At 37.7% G+C, this 19,028-nt stretch overlaps 1 long non-coding RNA gene across 1 annotated transcript in view; it reads left to right on the top strand.

Moving 5' to 3' along the window:
• The first annotated feature begins 4,219 nt into the window (after positions 1-4,219).
• The window catches only part of LOC122683897, a 66,933-nt gene continuing 52,124 nt past the window's right edge, over positions 4,220-19,028 (top strand). The window contains exon 1 of the long non-coding RNA XR_006337864.1: positions 4,220-4,346. This is a non-coding gene — a long non-coding RNA (uncharacterized LOC122683897). The remainder of the gene's footprint in view (positions 4,347-19,028) is intronic.

The raw sequence follows: 19,028 nt of genomic DNA, 5'->3' as shown, positions 1-19,028 counted from the left end.
AAATCTTGATTCTAGCTTTTGATTCATGCAGTCAAGCATTTTGCATCATGTACTCTGCATATAAATTAAATAAGCAGGGTGACAATATACAGCCTAGCCATACTCCTTTCCCAGGAAATAACCTCAATATAAAAAGTGCAATATATAAATAGTCCATAGCCATCATATTCAGATGAAAAACTGAAAGATTTTTAAGACAAGGATGCCCACTCCTGTCACTTCTATTCAACACAGTCCTGAAAGGTCTAGTCAGAACTGTTAGGCAAGAAAAAGAAATAAAAGGCCTCCAAATGAAAAGAGAGAATTAAAATTATCTCTGTTCACAGATGATACAACCTTACATATTTTGTTGTTGTTTAGTCACTAAGTCGTGTCTGACTCTTTTGCAACCCCATGAACTGTAACCCACTAGGTTCATCTGTCAATGGGATTTCCCAGGCAACAGTACTTCAGGGGGTTGCCATTTCCTTCTCCAGGGATCTTCCTGATTCAGGAGTTGAACTCTCATCTCCTGCATTGGGAGGCAGATTCTTCACCACTGAGTCAACAGGGAAGTCCAGTCTTATGTAGAGAAAAACTCTAAAGATTGCACACACACACACAAAAATGGTTCAGTTCAGTCACTCAGTCATGTCTGACTCTTTGCAACCCCATGAATCGCAGCACGCCAGGCCTGCCTGTCCATCACCAACTCCCAGAGTCTACCCAAACCCATGCCCATTGAGTTGGTGATGCCATCCAGCCATCTCATCCTCGGTCGTCCGCCTCTCCTGCCTCCAATCCCTCCCAGCATCAGGGTCTTTTCCAATGAGTCAACTCTTCACATGAGGTAGCCAAAGTACTGGAGTTTCAGCTTCAGCATCAGTCCTTCCAATGAACACCCAGGACTGATCTCCTTTAGGATGGACTGTTTGGATCTCCTTGAAGTCCAAGGGACTCTCAAGAGTCTTATAAATTCAGCAAAGTTGTAGGACAAAAAAAATCAGCTATATTTCATACACTAACAATGAACAATGCAAAAGAGAAATTAAGAAAGAAATTCCATTCATAACAGCATCAAACATAATAAAATACCTAGAAATAAACTTAAGGAGATGAAAAACTTACACACTGAAAACTATAATATATTGCTGAAAAAAATTAAAGACACAAATAAATGGCAAGACATCCTATGATCATGGATTAGAAGACATTGTTAAAATGACCATCCTACCCAAAGCAATCAACAGATTCAGTGCAATCTCTAATAAAATCTGAATGGTATTTTGTTATAGAAAAAACTATCCTGAAATTCATACAGAAGCACAAAGGACCTCAAATAGCTAAAAAAATCTTCAAAAAGAACAAAGATGGCACCACAGTTCCAATTTTCAAAATATATTACAAAGTTATGGCAATCAAAACAGTATGGTATTGGCATAAAGACACACACGCAGAACAACTGAACAGAAATAAACCTGTGCATATATGGATAAATAGTCTTCAACAAAGGTGCTAAGAATTTATAATAGAGAAAGAATAATCTTTTTAACAAATGGTGTTAAGAAAGTTGGACAACCACATGCAAAAGGATGAAAGTAGACTACTATATATGTTGTAAGATGTACAACACACAAAAATATCAATTCAAAAAGGATTAAAGACAAACATAAAACTATATGTTTTATGAAACTATAAAGCTCTTAGGAAAAAACAGAAGAGAAAAGCTTTATGACAGTCTTAGCAATGACTTCTTGGACATAACAACTAAAGGCATAGGTAACAAAAGCAAAAACAGATAAGTGGGATTACATCAAACTAAAAAGTTTCTTCACAGCAAAGGAAACAATCAAAAGAGTGAAAAGGAAATCTATAGAATGGGAAAAAATATTTGCTGACTATATATCTGACAAAGGCTTAACCTCATATATATGGAACTCCTACAATTCAATGGCAAAAAGCAAGCAAACAAAACCTAATAATAACCTGATTAAAAACTGGGCAAAAGACTTGTACATTTCTTAAAAAAAGACATATAAATGGCCAACAGGTGTATGAAAAGATACTCAACATCACTTTGTCATTGGGAAATGCAAATCAAAACCACAATGAAGTACTGTATTACCATGACCAGTTAAAATGATCACTGCTATGGACTAAATGTTGGTATACTCCCCAAATTCATATGTTGAAACCTAATTCTTATTGTGATTGTATTGTTAATGGCAGGGCAACTGGGATGCAATTAGGTTTGGATGAGGTCATGGGAGTAGAGCCCCTACAATGGGATTGGTGCCACTGCTAGGGGATGAAGAGTCCAGAGTTCATTCTCTCTGCCATGTGAAGACATAGTGAGTGACCAGGGAGCTTTCTATGACTAGGAAATAAGCCCTTCAGTTCAGTTCAGTCTCTCAGTCGTGTCCGACTCTTTGCGACCCCATGAACCACAGCACTCCAGGCCTCCCTGTCCATCACCACCTCCCAGAGTTTACTCAAACTCATGTCCATCAAGTCGGTGATGCCATCCAGCCATCTCATCCTCTCTCGTCCCCTTCTCATCCTGCCCCCAATCCCTCCCAGCATCAGGGTCTTTTCCAACAAGTCAACTCTTCGCATGAGGTGGCCAAAGTATTGGAGTTTCAGCTTCAGCATCAGTCCTTCCAATGAACACCCAGGACTGATCTCCTTTAGGATGGACTTCTTGGATCTCCTTGCAGTCCAAGGGACTCTCAAGAGTCTTCTCCAACACCACAGTTCAAAAGCATCAATTTTTCAGCGCTCAGCTTTCTTCACAGTCCAACTGTCACATCCATACATGACCACTGGAAAAACCATCACCTTGACTAGACGGACCTTTGTTGGCAAAGTAATGTCTCTACTTTTTAATACACTATCTAGATTGGTCATAACTTTCCTTCCAAGGAGTAAGTGTCTTTTAATTTCATGGCTGCAGTCACCATCCTGGACTTCTAAACCTCCAGAATTGTGAGAAATAAATGTTTGTTAATTAAACCACCCAATCTATGGTATTTCTGTTATAGCACCTCTAACTGATGAAGACACCTAGTATACAAAACACAAAAAATAGCAAGTGTTGACAAGTATATAGAGAAACTGGAAGCCTCATTCACTGTTGGTGGCAACGTAAAATGATACAGCTACTACAGAAAACAACATGGAAATTTTTATAAAGTTAAAAATAGAACTGGGAATTCCCTGGTGGTCCAGTGGTTAGGATTCTGCACTTCCACTGCAGGTGGCAGGGATTAGATCCCTGATCAGGGAACTAAGATTCCACATGCAGTGCACTGTGGCCAAAAAGAAAAAATAGAACTACTGTATGATCCAGCCATCCCACTTCTGAGGACATATCCAAAAACACTGAATTCAGTATCTTGAAAAGATATTTGCACTCCCATGTTCATTGTAGCACTATTCATAATAGCCAAGAGGTGAAAACAACACAAATGTTCATTGACAGATAAGCGGATAAATAAAATGCAGTATATACATACAATGGATTGTTAGCCATAAAAAAGGAGGAAATCCTGTCATATGCTATAACATTGATAAACACTGAAGAAGTTATGTTAAGTGAAAGAAGTCATTTCACAGAAGGACAAACACTGCATGATTCAACCACCTGAAGTAATCAGGCTTGCTGAACTAGAAAGTAGAATGATGGTTGCCAGGAGCTGGGGGAGGAGGAAATAGGGAGTTGTTGTTAAGTGGTATAAAGTTTCAGTCATGCAAGATGAAAAAGTTCTAGAGAACTGCTATACACCATCATGTCTATAGTTAACACCACCACATAGAAAACCTAAAATTTGTAAAGAAGGTAAAGCTCATGTTATGTGTTTCTTTAACCACAGTAACAGTAATTTTTGAAAGCCAACCTTGCAGGCATTCCGTGGATATCCATATCCCGAGCAAACAGAGAAACTTGCACAAGGAAAAACAGAACTACCCAAGTTTATGAATACACCAGACTTTGCAAATAATCATGCCATTCCGAAGCCCATTCATGGTCTTTAGAGTATCTAATAGCTTTGTAAAAGTGTTCATGGGTGAAAAAGAAGGAAGCAAATTCAGTCCAGCTGTCTCAAGAGAGCCTTCTGCTTCCAATAATAAAGTCGCACATTCACAGGTGCTTCCTGTTTTTTCAAACACCTTCCCCACCTTCTGCACATCAAGCATGCATGCTGCAAAATGTGAGCCCAACAGGAAGCTGCCTGCAAATTCAGGTAGCTTTTCTGCATCTAAAAGAGGTCTTGAAGATACCTTCAGAGAAATGCCAGCAAAAGTTGTAGTCATCTGGGGAAGAATGAGTCTGGAAAACAAATACGCAGTGGACTAGCACCAAGAGGGTAAGAACATTCTCCTGTGCAAATGCTCTCTGCAAGTTACATTCTAAACAAATAAATGTGTTTTCCTTTAGGTTTTTTGGCTCCTATGGGTGAAATTAGGAAAACTCACTGCAGGGAGTGGGGAGTATCTGTCATTTCTCTGATGGAAGGGAGGGAGAAGTAGGAGGAACGCTGTGGTGGAGAGAAGGAAGAAGGCCCTCATGGCTAGAAAACCCCAACTGAGTTCAGGGGAAGGATCCCTTGAAGGATTTTTCTGTTTCAGGAAGCTCACACACCTTTCCTGGGATTTCAGATCCACCACCTTGAAATGTGCATGTAGAGCTGATTAGATTGCATAGTGTTCACAGTAAGCTTTGATAGAGCGATTCTGGAGAATGTCATCTTAACATGGTCACAGGTGGACTAGCTGGACTGAGAATGCAGGCTCCGTACTCAGCTTTCAAATAGATTCAGTGAAGTAGTGCAAAGTGATGAGTGCCAGGCCTCATAGAGGGGCTGACTAATTTGGGTAACAGATTGATTTTTTTGATATAATTAAAATTTAAAATGCGGGAAATCGGTAACTTCTGGTAGCAGTACTTGTTCAGCTCCTAGTACGTGTTCTTACAGTTTGCTTTTGTTTGGTTCCTTTTCTTTTTTTAAATCCATACTGCCAAATTAGATTAAACTGTAAAAAATGCTTTTATTAAATTAACTTTGATTTTTTTTTCTGAAATGAAATTAAAATCAATAACCATAAAGGTAAGCTTCTTCCAGTTAACTGGCTAAAGGGTTAGATGGGAGAATTTTCTTCTGTTGGGATTCAAACCACTATCTGTAATCTATACTGGTCAAAACTGGTCCATGTACATCTTAATGAAGACCACCCTTAACAGTGAGATAAAGGAACAAAACTATATAACAAACAAAAATTATCTAATACATTTTATTTGGAAAACTTTATACATCTAAGGGTTTGAAAAAAAGATCAGTAATTTTTTTTTAACTGTAAAATCTGTTCTACACAAGAATTTCTTTCTCTTGCAGCTGACTCATGTAGCTTGGTAGAGCACTATGTCACTGTAAGTGAACATCTACTGAGGATCTCACCATGTAAATGCTATAGATTTTAAAAGTTCTTGTCTTGAGGAACCTGATGTCCTCTCAGGGCATAGATGTAACAGTAGAAAAATCACCAATGACAAAGGCAGGCTGGATTCTAGTCTTGGCTGTCCCATCTAGGTTTCAATTCTCTCATCAGCAAAATGAGGGAGTTGAATTAGGTATTCACTGAAACCCCTTCTAGCTTTAAAATGTATTGCTTCTTAGGTTTAAAAAAAAAATACCCGGAATAAAATATGGCATGTGCTAAGTGTCAGATGAGTTGTTATAATGGTTCTGAGAAGGAAGACACTGTATTGGGCTGGAATAACTTGAGAGAACTCCGTGGGGCTGAGAACATGGGTTGCGTCTGGAAAATGGACAGAACTATGAAGGCAGAGAAGAGGAGGAGTTCACAGGCTCACTCAGGAGAGTGGGGGATGCTTGAATGTGGCTAAATTAACACAGACCCCCAGATTCACCTCTGAATGCTAGAGAAAATCCTCTTTTTTGCTGCTCTGACATGCAGGATAATAACGGTCACCTGTAGAAAAGTTTCAGTAGTTGAGATAGATGATGCAATAGGTGTAGCATCCTCAGAGGAGAGCCACCACAATGGGCTGGATTTTTAACCCAGAGCTCTCTTTTAAAGTTTGGTATCCCTTACAGAAGTTGAGAAAAAAAGTTTTCCTGAAAGAAAACTACACAAAATCATATGATAATAAGACCACAGGCTCTAGGCAATGAAACAAGTCACTAAGGATAAAAATGATACTATCCACCAACTAAGAAAGTTGTAGCCTTTTGCTTCCACGTATGACTGCATGACTCCTGCTCCTTGCCCTTTGATCTCATACTGTTCTCTCACCCAATCAGTTCTTTTATGGTCTCTCTTGCCTCCATGCCAACTCAGGCCCCATAGCCAGCTATTTCTAGCAATAGAATACTAGAATATTCTAGTATTCTAGAGTGGCCCCTTGAAGCTACCATTTCTTTATCTGCCATTCAAATCCCATTATTCTCCTCAATTCTCCTCCTGAGCTACTGAGCATTGTGGCAGAAAATTACAGCTGTACTGAATATGTCCCCCATAAATTTTTACTTTTTAATCTCAACTGAACTATCATTGCTACTCAACCATTAAAAAAAATTCCTCTAAAACCACCTTCTTAAAATTTCTCCACCATTCTCTTTATCCTCAAATTCTTGTTGCTCTTCCTTTTACTGTATGATAGCATCCTACATTCTGCATTTTTTGAGGATTTGATGTTAGCTGATATACACTCCCTCAACTTTCCCTATCACTTCATCTCAAATTATGCTATATCTTCACTGAGGCACCTACATAGCTTGCATTTAAAAGACGTTTATTATGAGCTTGGTCCTTACATGTATGAGATCACCTAATCTTTTCAACAACTTTATGAGGTAAATACTATCAACTCTGTTTATGGATGAATAAGATGTGTGCCCATGATCACTCAGCCAGTAAAGAACAAAACAGTAAAGAACAAAAACAAGGATTTAAATTTAGGTAGTCTCATACAGATGGCCAACAAACACACGAAAAGAAGCTCAGCATCATTAATTATTAGAGAAATGAAAATCAAAGCCACAATGAGGTATCACCTCATGCTGGTTAGAATGACCATCATCAAAAAAAAAAAAAAAATCTACAAACAATAAATACCGGAAAGTGTGTGGAGAAAAGGGAATCCTCTTACACTGTTAGTGGGAATGTAAATTAACACAGCAACTATAGAAAACAGTATGGAGGTTCCTTAAAAAACTAAGAATAGAACTACCATATGACCAAGCAATCCCACTACCAGACATATACCCAGAGAAAACCATAATTCAAAAAGATATACACTCCAATATAATCTGCAGCATACTTAAAAAATAGCCAAGACATGGAAGCAACCTAAATGTCCATCAACAGAGGAATGGATAAAGAAAATCTGGTACATACACACAATGGAATATTACTCAGCCATAAAAAGTAATGAAACTGCATCATTTGCAGATACATGGATGAGCTTAGAAATTGCCTACAGAGTGAAGTCAGGAAGACAAAAACAAATACCATATATTAAATGCATATATATAGAATCTAGAAAAATGGTATAGATGATCTTATTTGCAAAACAGAATAGACACACAGACATAGAGAACAAATATATGGATACCAGGGGGAAAGGCAGTGGCAGGGGGATAGAGATGGGTAGGATGAATTAAGAGATTAGGACTAACATATATACACTACTGTGTATAAAATAGATAACTAACAAGAACCTACTGCATATCACAGGGAATTCAGTTCTCTGCGGTGACCTAAATGGGAAGGAAATCAAAAAAAGAGAGGATATATGTATACATGTGATGATTCGCTTTCTGTACAGCAGAAACTGACACGGCAATGTAAATAACTATCCTCTGAAAAAAATAAAATTTAGGTAGTGTCTGTTTAGAGTCTGCATTCTTTCCCTGATCCTGAAGAGAAGTGGGAGAAGGAGTGAGAGAGAGTGAGTGAGTGTGTGTGTGTGTGTGTGTGTGTGTGTGTGTGTGTGTGTGCATGTGCTCACATGCAAGCATGTATATGGAGGCTAGGGGATCTGAACATAGTTCTGTATGTATTTATTTGACATTCAGTACTAATCTATCCCTTCTACCTCTGAGTTCTATCCTATCCTTACTCACCTCTTCAAGAACCTTGTACCAGTTAGCGTTTGCTGTGTAACAAACCGCCTCAAAATTTAGTATCTTAGAACAACTACCATGCATCATCGCTCACAAGTCTAAAGGTAAACTGGATATTTCTTCTAAGAAGAGCCAGGTTGGGCTAATTTCAGCTGTATTTACTCACACCTCAGTGACCAGCTGGAGGCTTGTCTGAAACTGGATAGTCTAAAATGGCTTTATTCACAAGTCTGTAAATTGGACTGATGTCAGCTAGGGTGATAAAATTGGCTAGGCCACGTATTACTCATCATCTAGAAGTCTAGTTTGGGTCTATTTATTTGTTAGTAATTGCAGGATGCCCCTAAAGGCCACAAAATAGAGCAAGCTTCTGTGGACAAGCACTTTACAAGTCTCTTTTTGCATTACAAGGGTTATTGTCCTACTGGTCAAGCAAAGTCACGATAAGGTCCAGAGTCACTCAAGCATATGAAGCAAAGGGAGCCACGACCACAGAAGCGTATAGACTCTGATGCACTAACTATATACACCCCTGCTCTTCCATCCCTCCCTTTCCACTGGCTCCTTCCCTTCACCTACCAATTTGGTGAAATCTATCCTGTTCTAGAAAACCTCCCTTCAATTTCATTATTCCCTGGTATATAATGTATCTGAGTCCATGACTGCTAGGGATTGAAAGTATAACTGAAAATTCCTTAAATTAATTTCCACATAGGAAACATGCTAATCAAAGGATAAGTAGTTTTAAAATGTGTAATAATCACAGCAATTGTAAAGAATTCAAACAACAAACTTTTTCAAGAAGGACTATTGTTTTATGGTGATAATAAGAAAGAAGACTGGCTTTTAGTTGGTTATATTTCTGTTTTTACATTTGCTACTGACAATGCAACCCTTTATTATCTATGCAGAAGATAAATGTTACCATTGTCTTGCCCTTGTATACCTATGCTCCAGAATCTCTCTCCGAAGTCTTAGAGAGGATGCAGGACATTTAACCTTGAAGTAACTCATTAAAATAAAATATAAAACAAACCAAAAAAAATACCTTATTTTATCTCTGGCTTTCCCTGAACTCCACTGGATGACATATATACTTTTAGCTTTATAAGTTGTTATACAACTTATACAACTCGTCTGCGTTTCCTCAGAAGTTTGGGTTTCCATATGTCCACATCCATGTCTATATGAAGTATTCTGAACCTTTTCAATTTAATAGGTTTTACTGTTGTTCAGTCACCAAGTCATGTCTGACTCTTTGCAATGCCATGAACTGCAGCACCCCAGGCTTTCCTGTCCCTCACCATCTCTTAGAGGTTGCCCAAGTTCATGTCCACTGAATTGGTGATGCCATCCAACCATCTCATACTCTGTTGCCCTCTTCTTCTGATTTTAATCTTTCCCCATATCAGGGTCTTTCCCACTGCATAAGCTGTCTGCATCAGGTGGCCAAAGTATTGGGAGCTTCAGCTTCAGCACCAGTCCTTCCAAAGAGTATTCAGGAGTGATTTCCTAAAGATTGACTGGTTTGATCTCCTTGCTTTCCAAGGGACTCTCAAGAGTCTTCTCCAACACCACAGTTCAAAAGCATCAATTCTTCAGTGCTCTGCCCTCTTTATTGTCCAGCTTTACCATCTGTACATGATTACTAGAAAGACCATCAAGAGGTATACAATAGTATGTAAGATTTTATTTGCATTTCCATGCTATAAAAGCCTTGTATGCTGCATTTTACAGAATACCAAAGTGAAGCTTTTCTTTTATTTCTCTTGCTACATCCCCCCATCTAACTTCTTTCAGGACTAATCTAATTCCTTTTAGTTCATGATATTTTGGTTGACAAATTAGTCACCATTTTTCTCTGGGTAAATGTATCTCAAAGCAAGTGTTTGCTTCTCACAGTAACAAAGAAAAGGTAAATTGTTCATGTAAGTAGAGGTAATCTCGCTTAATCTCGCTCTGTCAGTTTTAAGGCTTAGAAAACATCTCTAGGCTTCCTAATTTTCTTTTCCTTTAGTCTTCCCACTAGCTGATAATCACCACAAACAGTCACAATACTGCATGTAAGTTTGTATCTGTGATATTTGCAGCTTGGCTTAAGAAAATGAATTAGCTGAAAACCTCAAAGGTATCCTCTAGTCATGTCCTTGCCCGTGTACCATGGTGAGGGGTTTCGGACACAAATAGGACTCCATTGGACTTGTATCACTTTGATGAAGCTCAGAGAAGCAACTAGGTTCTGGGGTCTTTTACAGAAAAGGATTTATTTTTCCTTATTTTTTAATTCCAGGATTTTATTGGGCAGATGAAGGCTTTTATTTTTTTAGAAAATCTCCCTGTCTTATGCAGTTCATGGTGTACTTTCCTCTCTTATTCAGATAAGATTTGGAAGAGCAATCTGGTGTTCATCTCAGTGAAAGCATCAAAATATCTTTGTCATATCATTAAATGGAACATTATGTAGTTACACAACATCATAAAGCTTTTTTAAAAGGTCACTGAAGAATCTTAAGTGATCTGAAAAATGTTCATGAGTTAAGTCAGTGGAAATAAACTACAGCTCTATATATGCATATCAATATTAGTTATGTCTACATTTTGAAGTCTATTTATCCAGGTAGTTACTTAGACAAAGAAAGTATACCAAACTATTAACAATGAGTGAAGATATTGTGAATTATTAAATACTTAAAGTATAGTTATGCTTTTCAATAGTTCTATCATGAACATGTATTATTTCTGTAATCCAAAAATGATTAGAACAAAAAGCACTTATTAGTAAAAAGGATAATATAACAAAATTCTAGGAAGATTTTATTTTTTTTTTTGGCCTCACAGTGAAGCTTGTGGGACCTTAGTTCTCCAACCAGGGGTTGAAGCTGTGCCCTCAGCAGTGAAAGCACAGAGCCCTAACCACTGGAATACCAGGGAATTCTCCTAGGAAGACTTTATCTTATAGTAGAAGCTTTGACAAAGAAATTTAATATACACAATCATTTTCCTTTTAGGTTTCTTGATTTTAACGTGAGGTTGAGAGAATAATAATGGAATTGTGACTTTCCAGATATGACTTGTAAGCATACATTCAGTAAATCCAGATATGTACAGGCAAATCTGATAGCTTGTTGGCATCTATTTGCATGCAAGACAGAGGGTCTTGGTAACGTTGTTATTTTCTTTTTGTTGATGATTGGCACCACCATGTCCTCCAAAACCCCATCCATTTTGGCATGAAAGAATATTTTAACGTCCCAAGCACAGGGAGACATTTCAGTTGGGGAAGGTACTCATCATTACAGGCGAACTGGAGTACACAGCTGAGTAGAGACTGTCCTTGAGGCTTGGTTACACCTTTGTACAGTGACAACAAACTTCCTAGTCCACCCTCAGAAAAGTCTCATGGCTCTCAAGAGAGGAAGCTAGGACAGAGAATGAGTTAAATAAACGCAGTCTTAACCAGTGTTGATGCAAAGCAAATAGGCTGCAGGACACCCAGCTTCATTAGTATACATCAAAACATCATTATACCCATCTGGTAGGGAAAGAGGGACAGCAGATGAGTGATGTCATCGGGATCTCTTTAATCATAAATTCATTTCTTGGAGCAACAAATTTTGAGACTTAAAGGAAAATATATGCTTTACCCTAACTTGTTAAAACTCCTATGTACAATTTCCTAAGACCAGGGGAAGAATTAAAGCACGTATTTATGAAGTGTTAACACTTCTTAAATAGTGTCTAGCACTATGCTAGAAATTGTGGAGCCTAAAGAAATAAGGCACTTCCTCAAAAGAAGAATCTTAGGATCTTATTTAGGAGATAAAACAGACATACATACAGCACACAAACAACACTACATATTCCAGGGGGTGTAGCAGGGTGAAATACAGATAAAGGAAGTGGTCTGTGACAATTTAATAGGTACTCTGTTTCGGCTCCTCTAAAGGTCAATCTAAGTTCCTTTTACCACTACCTGTGTCTAAGGTACAATGGACAAGTTACATAACTTCTGTATGCCGCAGTTTCTTTTTCTATAAAATGGTGAAACTAAATCTGCTTCATAAAAAATCTGTATATATTATGCTTATGTCTAACAGACATAAATAATACCTCAATAAATAATACCTCCTATTACTACCAAATGCCAAGAAAAAATAGTTCAGAGAATACATCTGGTACTTGTAAAACGCTGATTGCCAGAGAGGGACAAGGCTTTTGACAGAAAGTGATGCCTTTTAGATTTTCAAAGAAGATTTTCAGGTTTGCATTTTATAAAAGACTGGGAAATACCCATCCAAATGACAACTTCAGATCATTCCCACACAGAAAAGAAAGTAAATTGTAATAAAAAATGTCAGTTAATTATTTTCTTTAAAAAAAAAAACATAGATAACTGATTTGAGGCTTCTCTTTAAAGCTTAAAGAGTTCATGACAGTCCATGATGCTGACAATCCTGAGGATATTAAGCAAATCATTGCTCATTCAGGAAAGAACATATTCTAAAGTACATATATGAGTATGAAATAATTTTTTTGAAGTTAGAAAATAATATTTATTTCCTCTTTCACTCACTCAAGAATACATATTAAGTGCTCACCATTTGAGGGATGGTACAATCTGGAATCTAAATGACATAGTCTGTGCCTTCAAGAGCTTTTAAGACAGTCAGTAAGTAAGTGATTAAAAAGCAATATGACCTGCTATCCAAAAGTCTACAAGCAATAAATGCTGGAGAGGGTGTGGAGAAAAGGGAACCCTCTTACACTGTTGGTGGGAATGCAAACTAATACAGCCACTATGGAGAACAGTGTGGAAATTCCTTAAAAAACTGGAAATAGAACTGCCATATGACCCAGCAATCCCACTCCTGGGCATACACACCAAGGAAACCAGATCTGAAAGAGACATGTGCACTCCAATGTTCATCACAGCACTATTTATAATAGCCAGGACATGGAAGCAACCTAGATGCCCATCAGCAGACGAATGGATAAGGAAGCTGTGGTACATATACACTATGGAATATTACTCAGCCATTAAAAAGAATTCATTTGAATCGGTTCTAATGAGGTGGATGAAACTGGAGCCCATTATACAGAGTGAAGTAAGCCAGAAAGATAAAGACCAATATAGTACACTAACACATATATATGGAATTTAGAAAGATGGTAATGATAACCCTATATGCAAAACAGAAAAAGAGACACAGATGTACAGAACAGACTTTTGGACTCTGTGGGAGAAGGCGAGGGTGGGATGTTTCGCGAGAACAGCATCAAAACATGTATATTATCAAGGGTGAAACAGATCATCATCCCAGGTTGGATGCATGAGACAAGTGCTCGGGGCTGGTATACTGGGAAGACCCAGACGGATGGGATGGGGAGGGGGTGGGAGGGGGTATCGGGATGGGGAATACATGTAAATCCATGGCTGATTCATGTCGATGTATGGCAAAAACCACTACAATATCGTAAAGTAATTAGCCTCCAACTAATAAAAATAAATGGGGGGAAAAAAAAAAAGCAATGTGACCAAGGTTAGCAGGAGGCACTAAGAAGGCTGGAAGGAATATATAATGCCGGATCAGGATGGACATCCCAGAGGAGATGCTGTCTGAATGGGATGCAGGAGGACGAGTACTGCAGGTACTTCACTATGGCTACAGTGCCCGTATGGAAAACACGGGGTGATGCTGAGTGTGGAGAGTAAAGCAGAGGTCATGTAAAAGAGCTCAGCCTCTATCCTGAGACCAGCACCCACCCACTGAAAGATTTAAGGAAGGGGGATGGCAGAAACTATTTTCATTTTTGAAAGATCACACTGGTTGCATGTTGGGAACATGTTGGAAGGTAGACCAGGGCTGAGCTTTTATGACTTTTATAGTCACAAAACCTTGTATAGTCTCCTGTGTCCACAGAATTGAGTGAAACTAAATGGAGACATTTGGAGAGCCCACCCTTGAGGAGAAAATATTATGCAGTGGTGAAAAGCACCGAATCTTGATTAAAAAGCTAGTTTTGCCCATTGCTCTCTCTCCGTGACCTTAGGTTCATCCGTCTCTATCTCTGGTGTGAGCTTCTTTATTTTAATATGGGAATAAAATTATATCTGTCTTGTATTAGAATTGGTTAACAAATAAATAAATGAACCAAATCTCAAAGGCTTATTAACATGATAAAAATTTATTTCTGGTTCAAGTCAAGAAAAGGTACTAACTAAAATGATAAAATAAGTTAAAGGTAGCAGAACAAAGGCATTATATGCTGAAATTATTTTACAGGTATATTATTTATAACTAGTTAGAAGACATATAAAAATTTTAATTTACAATAAGAGAAAGATTAAACACTTTGCAATAAACTTTATTTTTATTTTTTTCCATTTCTTTTTATTAGTCGGAGGCTAGTTACTTTACAATATTATAGTGGTTTTTGCCATACATTGACATGAATCAGCCATGGATTTACATGTATTCCCCATCCTGACCCCCCCTCCCACCTCCCTCTCCATCCCATCCCTCTGGGTGTTCCCAGTGCACCAGCCCCGAGCACTTGTCTCATGCATCCAACCTGGGCTGGTGATCTGTTTCACCCTTGATAATATACATGTTTTGATGCTGTTCTCGCGAAACATCCCACCCTCGCCTTCTCCCACAGAATCTAAAAGTCTGTTCTGTACATCTGTGTCTCTTTTTCTGTTTTGCATATAGGGTTATCATTACCATCTTTCTAAATTCCATATATATGTGTTAGTATGCTATAATGTTCTTTATCTTTCTGGCTTACTTCACTCTGTATAATGGGCTCCAGTTTCATCCATCTCATTAGAACTGATTCAATGAATTCTTTTTAATGGCTGAGTAATATTCCATAGTGTATATGTACCACAGCTTCCTTATCCATTCGTCTGCTGATGGGCATCTAGGTTGCTTCCATGTCCTGGCTATTATAAACAGTGCTGCGATGAACATTGGGGTGGACGTGTCTCTTTCAGATCTGGTTTCCTTGGTGTGTATGCCCAGGAGTGGTATTGCTGGGTCATATGGCAGTTCTATTTCCAGTTTTTTAAGAAATCTCCACACTGTTCTCCATAGTGGCTGTATTAGTTTGCATTCCCACCAACAGTGTAAGAGGGTTCCCTTTTCTCCACACCCTCTCCAGCATTTATTGCTTGTAGACTTTTGGATAGCAGCCATTCTGACTGGCGTGTAATGGTACCACACTGAGGTTTTGATTTGCATTTCTCTGATAATGAGTGATATTGAGCATCTTTTCATGTGTTTGTTAGCCATCTGTATGTCTTCTTTGGAGAAATGTCTGTTTAGATCTTTGGCCCATTTTTTGATTGGGTCATTTATTTTTCTGGAATTGAGCTGCAGGAGTTGCTTGTATATTTTTGAGATTAATCCTTTGTCTGTTTCTTCATTTGCTATTATTTTCTCCCATTCTGAAGGCTGTCTTTTCACCTTGCTTATAGTTTCCTTTGTTGTGCAAAAGCTTTTAAGTTTCATTAGGTCCCATTTGCTTATTTTTGCTTTTATTTCCAATATTCTGGGAGGTGGGTCATAGAGGATCCTGCTGTGATTTATGTCGGAGAGTGTTTTGCCTATGTTCTCCTCTAGGAGTTTTATAGTTTCTGGTCTTACATTTAGATCTTTAATCCATTTTGAGTTTATTTTTGTGTATGGTGTTAGAAAGTGTGTAAAAACTCTATGAGAAAAGACATAGAGTTCCTGAAAGCTATGAAAAGAGACTTGAACAAATGAAAGACACTCCCCGTTTTTTAGGATTCAACATCATAAACTGTCAATTACCTGAGTTAATGAAAAATTTAACACAAACCCAACAAAAACATGAATAAACTTTTTTATGGAGGTGCATGCATGGTAACTCACTTCAGTCATGTCCAACTCTTTGCAACCCTATGGACTGTAGCCTGCAAGGCTCCTCTGTCCATGGGATTCTCCACTCAAGAATACTGGAGTGGGTTGCCATCTCCTCCTCCAGGGTATCTTCCCTACCCAGAGAACAAGCTCGTGCCTATTACATCTCCTGCATTGGCAGGCAAGTTCTTTACCACTATTGCAGACAAATTAATATTAAAAAAAAAATCATGTGGAAAAACAAACCCATGTAAGAATAGTCAAAAATACATTAAAAAGGAAAGGCAAGGAGGAAGGTCTAGCTCAGTTATAAAACAATCTATAAAGTCATCTAATTAAAACAGTGTGACACTGACACATGAATAGACAAGCAAAGAGAGTAGATCAGAAAGCCAAGAAATAAACCCAAGTGCATATGGAAATTTAGTATATGATAAGGTGGCATCCCAAATTACTAGGAGAATATGGTAATTTTAATAGATTATTCTGGGACAGCAGAATAATCATTTGGAATAAAACAAATTTAGCTCTATATTTCACACCATGTATAAGTAGAAACTCCAAAGGGAATAAGGATCTAATTTTTTTTTAAATTTTAAGTGCTAGGAGAAAACATTGGTGAATTCCTCTTTTAGCCTTGGTGTAGGAAAAGATTTCTTAACTATGACTCAATATTCAGAGGCAATTAAATTGATAAATGACTATACAAAATAATTTTCTGAATGATAAAAAATAAAGTCAAACACAACTAAAAAACTTGGAAAAATGTTTATAACATAGGTTAAACTACAGATAAAGTACAAATACTGATGATACAGAACTCTTAAAACTGAGAGAAAAAAAATTTTATCCATTAAAATGAGAAAAGACATAAACAGATAATTCATGAAAAGAGTTATAAAAATGACCTTTAAAGACAGAAAAAGATGTTCAGCCTCACTAATAATTACAGAAATACAAATTAAAACTATATTGAGACATTGTTATCAAACTGGTTACAATTAAGAAGTATGACAACATGGTCTGTAGGGATACAGGCATTCTCATACACAAACTGGTACAGTATTCTCTGGGGGAAATTTGGCAATACCTAAGAAAATCACATAACCCTTTACCCTTCAATTCAGCAAATCTACTTTGGGGAATTTACCCTGATATACCTACAATAATCCAAAAATACACTTGCAAAGAGTTACTGATTGCAACACTGATGTTACAAAATATTGGGAACAATGTAATTATCTAAATACAGGAGAGTGGTTAAATAAGTTAGGGACATGTGCACAGTTGTGTAAGAGACAAAAGTAGAAAAGGATTTCTATGAACTAACATGGGTTGTTTTCCAAAATACATTAAGTTAAAAAAGATACTCCCCCCCCAAAAAAAAGTGCAAAAGAGTACCTTTTGTGTGTCACCTTTCATGAGAGAAAAGAGAGAAATAAAACAAACATTTATCTGCTTGTTTGTGCCAAAAGAAACACAGAAAAGATAACCCAGAAACTAATAAGATAAGGGATAAGAGAGAGAGGCATTGAGTACAGACACAATGGGGGCAGAGGAAGGAGCAGTTCTCTGGGGACGGCACTCCGGGCCATTCGGACTTTCAGAAACGATGACAGTGTAAATACATGATCCAAGTCAAGCAGAATGAGGAAGAACCCAAAATATAACACAAACAATAACAAATGAGCCTAACTCTGTTACAGACTACACTGAAAGGAGTGGAGGAGAAAACAGCAAACTGAGATAAATGTCTGAAAATCACTGTCTTGATGATACACTCTGAGCTTAAAGACTAAAGACAAAAGGAAACATCTACAAACATCATACACTGTTAGTAAGTTCCTTCATTTACCAAAATGGCATGAGTTAGTAATTCTGAAATGAATTCATGTACATTTTAGGATTGTTAAGGTAAGTATGTAAACTCTTGAGTGATGAGAGGCAGATTTCTTACTGTCAGAGAAAGGGGTTACAAATGAGGAAAAGAGGAAGGCTAGAATAAACCCTGGGGTGTTGAACTGGATTAAATGTAAAAACTCGTGATGATGGTAGATGATTGATAGACTCATACATAGATACATAGATTTAGATGATGCATATGTGTGCATGTTTACACACACACAGGTTTTTTTAGCTTTGTTTGCTGAGAGGGCCTAGAATCAATGACACCAATAGCAAAGAATGCATACAGCAAAGAGTTCGATTTTCAGACACCATTCTCTAATTTTAAAAACAAATAAGCGAAACAAAATAAGGATTCTTGGAGAAATGACTGATTCCAAGGCTAGGGCAGGAAAAGCATAAAATTAGCTTGGAAAAACTTGAGATACAAGAAAGAAAAAGAAAGTGAAAGTGAAGTCGCTCAGTCACGTCCCACTCTTTGAGACCCCATGGACTGCAGCCTACCAGGCTCCTCCGTCCATGGGATTTTCCAGGCAAGAATGCTGGAGTGGGATGCCATTTCCTTCTCCAGGAGATCTTCTCAACCCAGGGATTGAACCCGGGTCTCCCGCATTGTAGGCAGACACTTTACCGTCTAAGTACTCAAAATAACAACAACAACAACAATAGACACATGTTGAAAGGACACAGAAGTCAGCTGGAAGAGGCTCCCAATGATCAAATCTGGGCCAATTTAAAGAATAAAATAAATAATGATAGCAATGGATTATAGCACATAGAGTAAAGTAAATACCCATGCTCCATACTGATATACATAAATAATTAAATAATAAATAGTAAAGAAGGGAATGCACTCTTTATGGAATTCTAATTAATAAATATCCAGAAAATGATGAACATGTAAAAATCACTGATCAGCAAATAGTGGGCCAATACAGAATAAGAAACAGTATATTTACATACAGTCTTAGGAAATGGCAACCCACTCCAGTACTCTTGCCTGGAAAATCCCATGGACATAGGAGCCTTGTAGGCTACAGTCCATGGGGTCACAAAGAGTCGGACACGACTGAGCGACTTCACTTCACTTAAAGTATCTCTTTATAAGATA

Source organism: Cervus elaphus, chromosome 3, assembly GCF_910594005.1.
Source record: "Cervus elaphus chromosome 3, mCerEla1.1, whole genome shotgun sequence".
Lineage (NCBI taxonomy): Eukaryota > Metazoa > Chordata > Mammalia > Artiodactyla > Cervidae > Cervus > Cervus elaphus.
The sequence above is the reverse complement of the archived record's forward strand: the minus strand, read 5'-3'. Positions and strand labels throughout refer to the sequence as shown.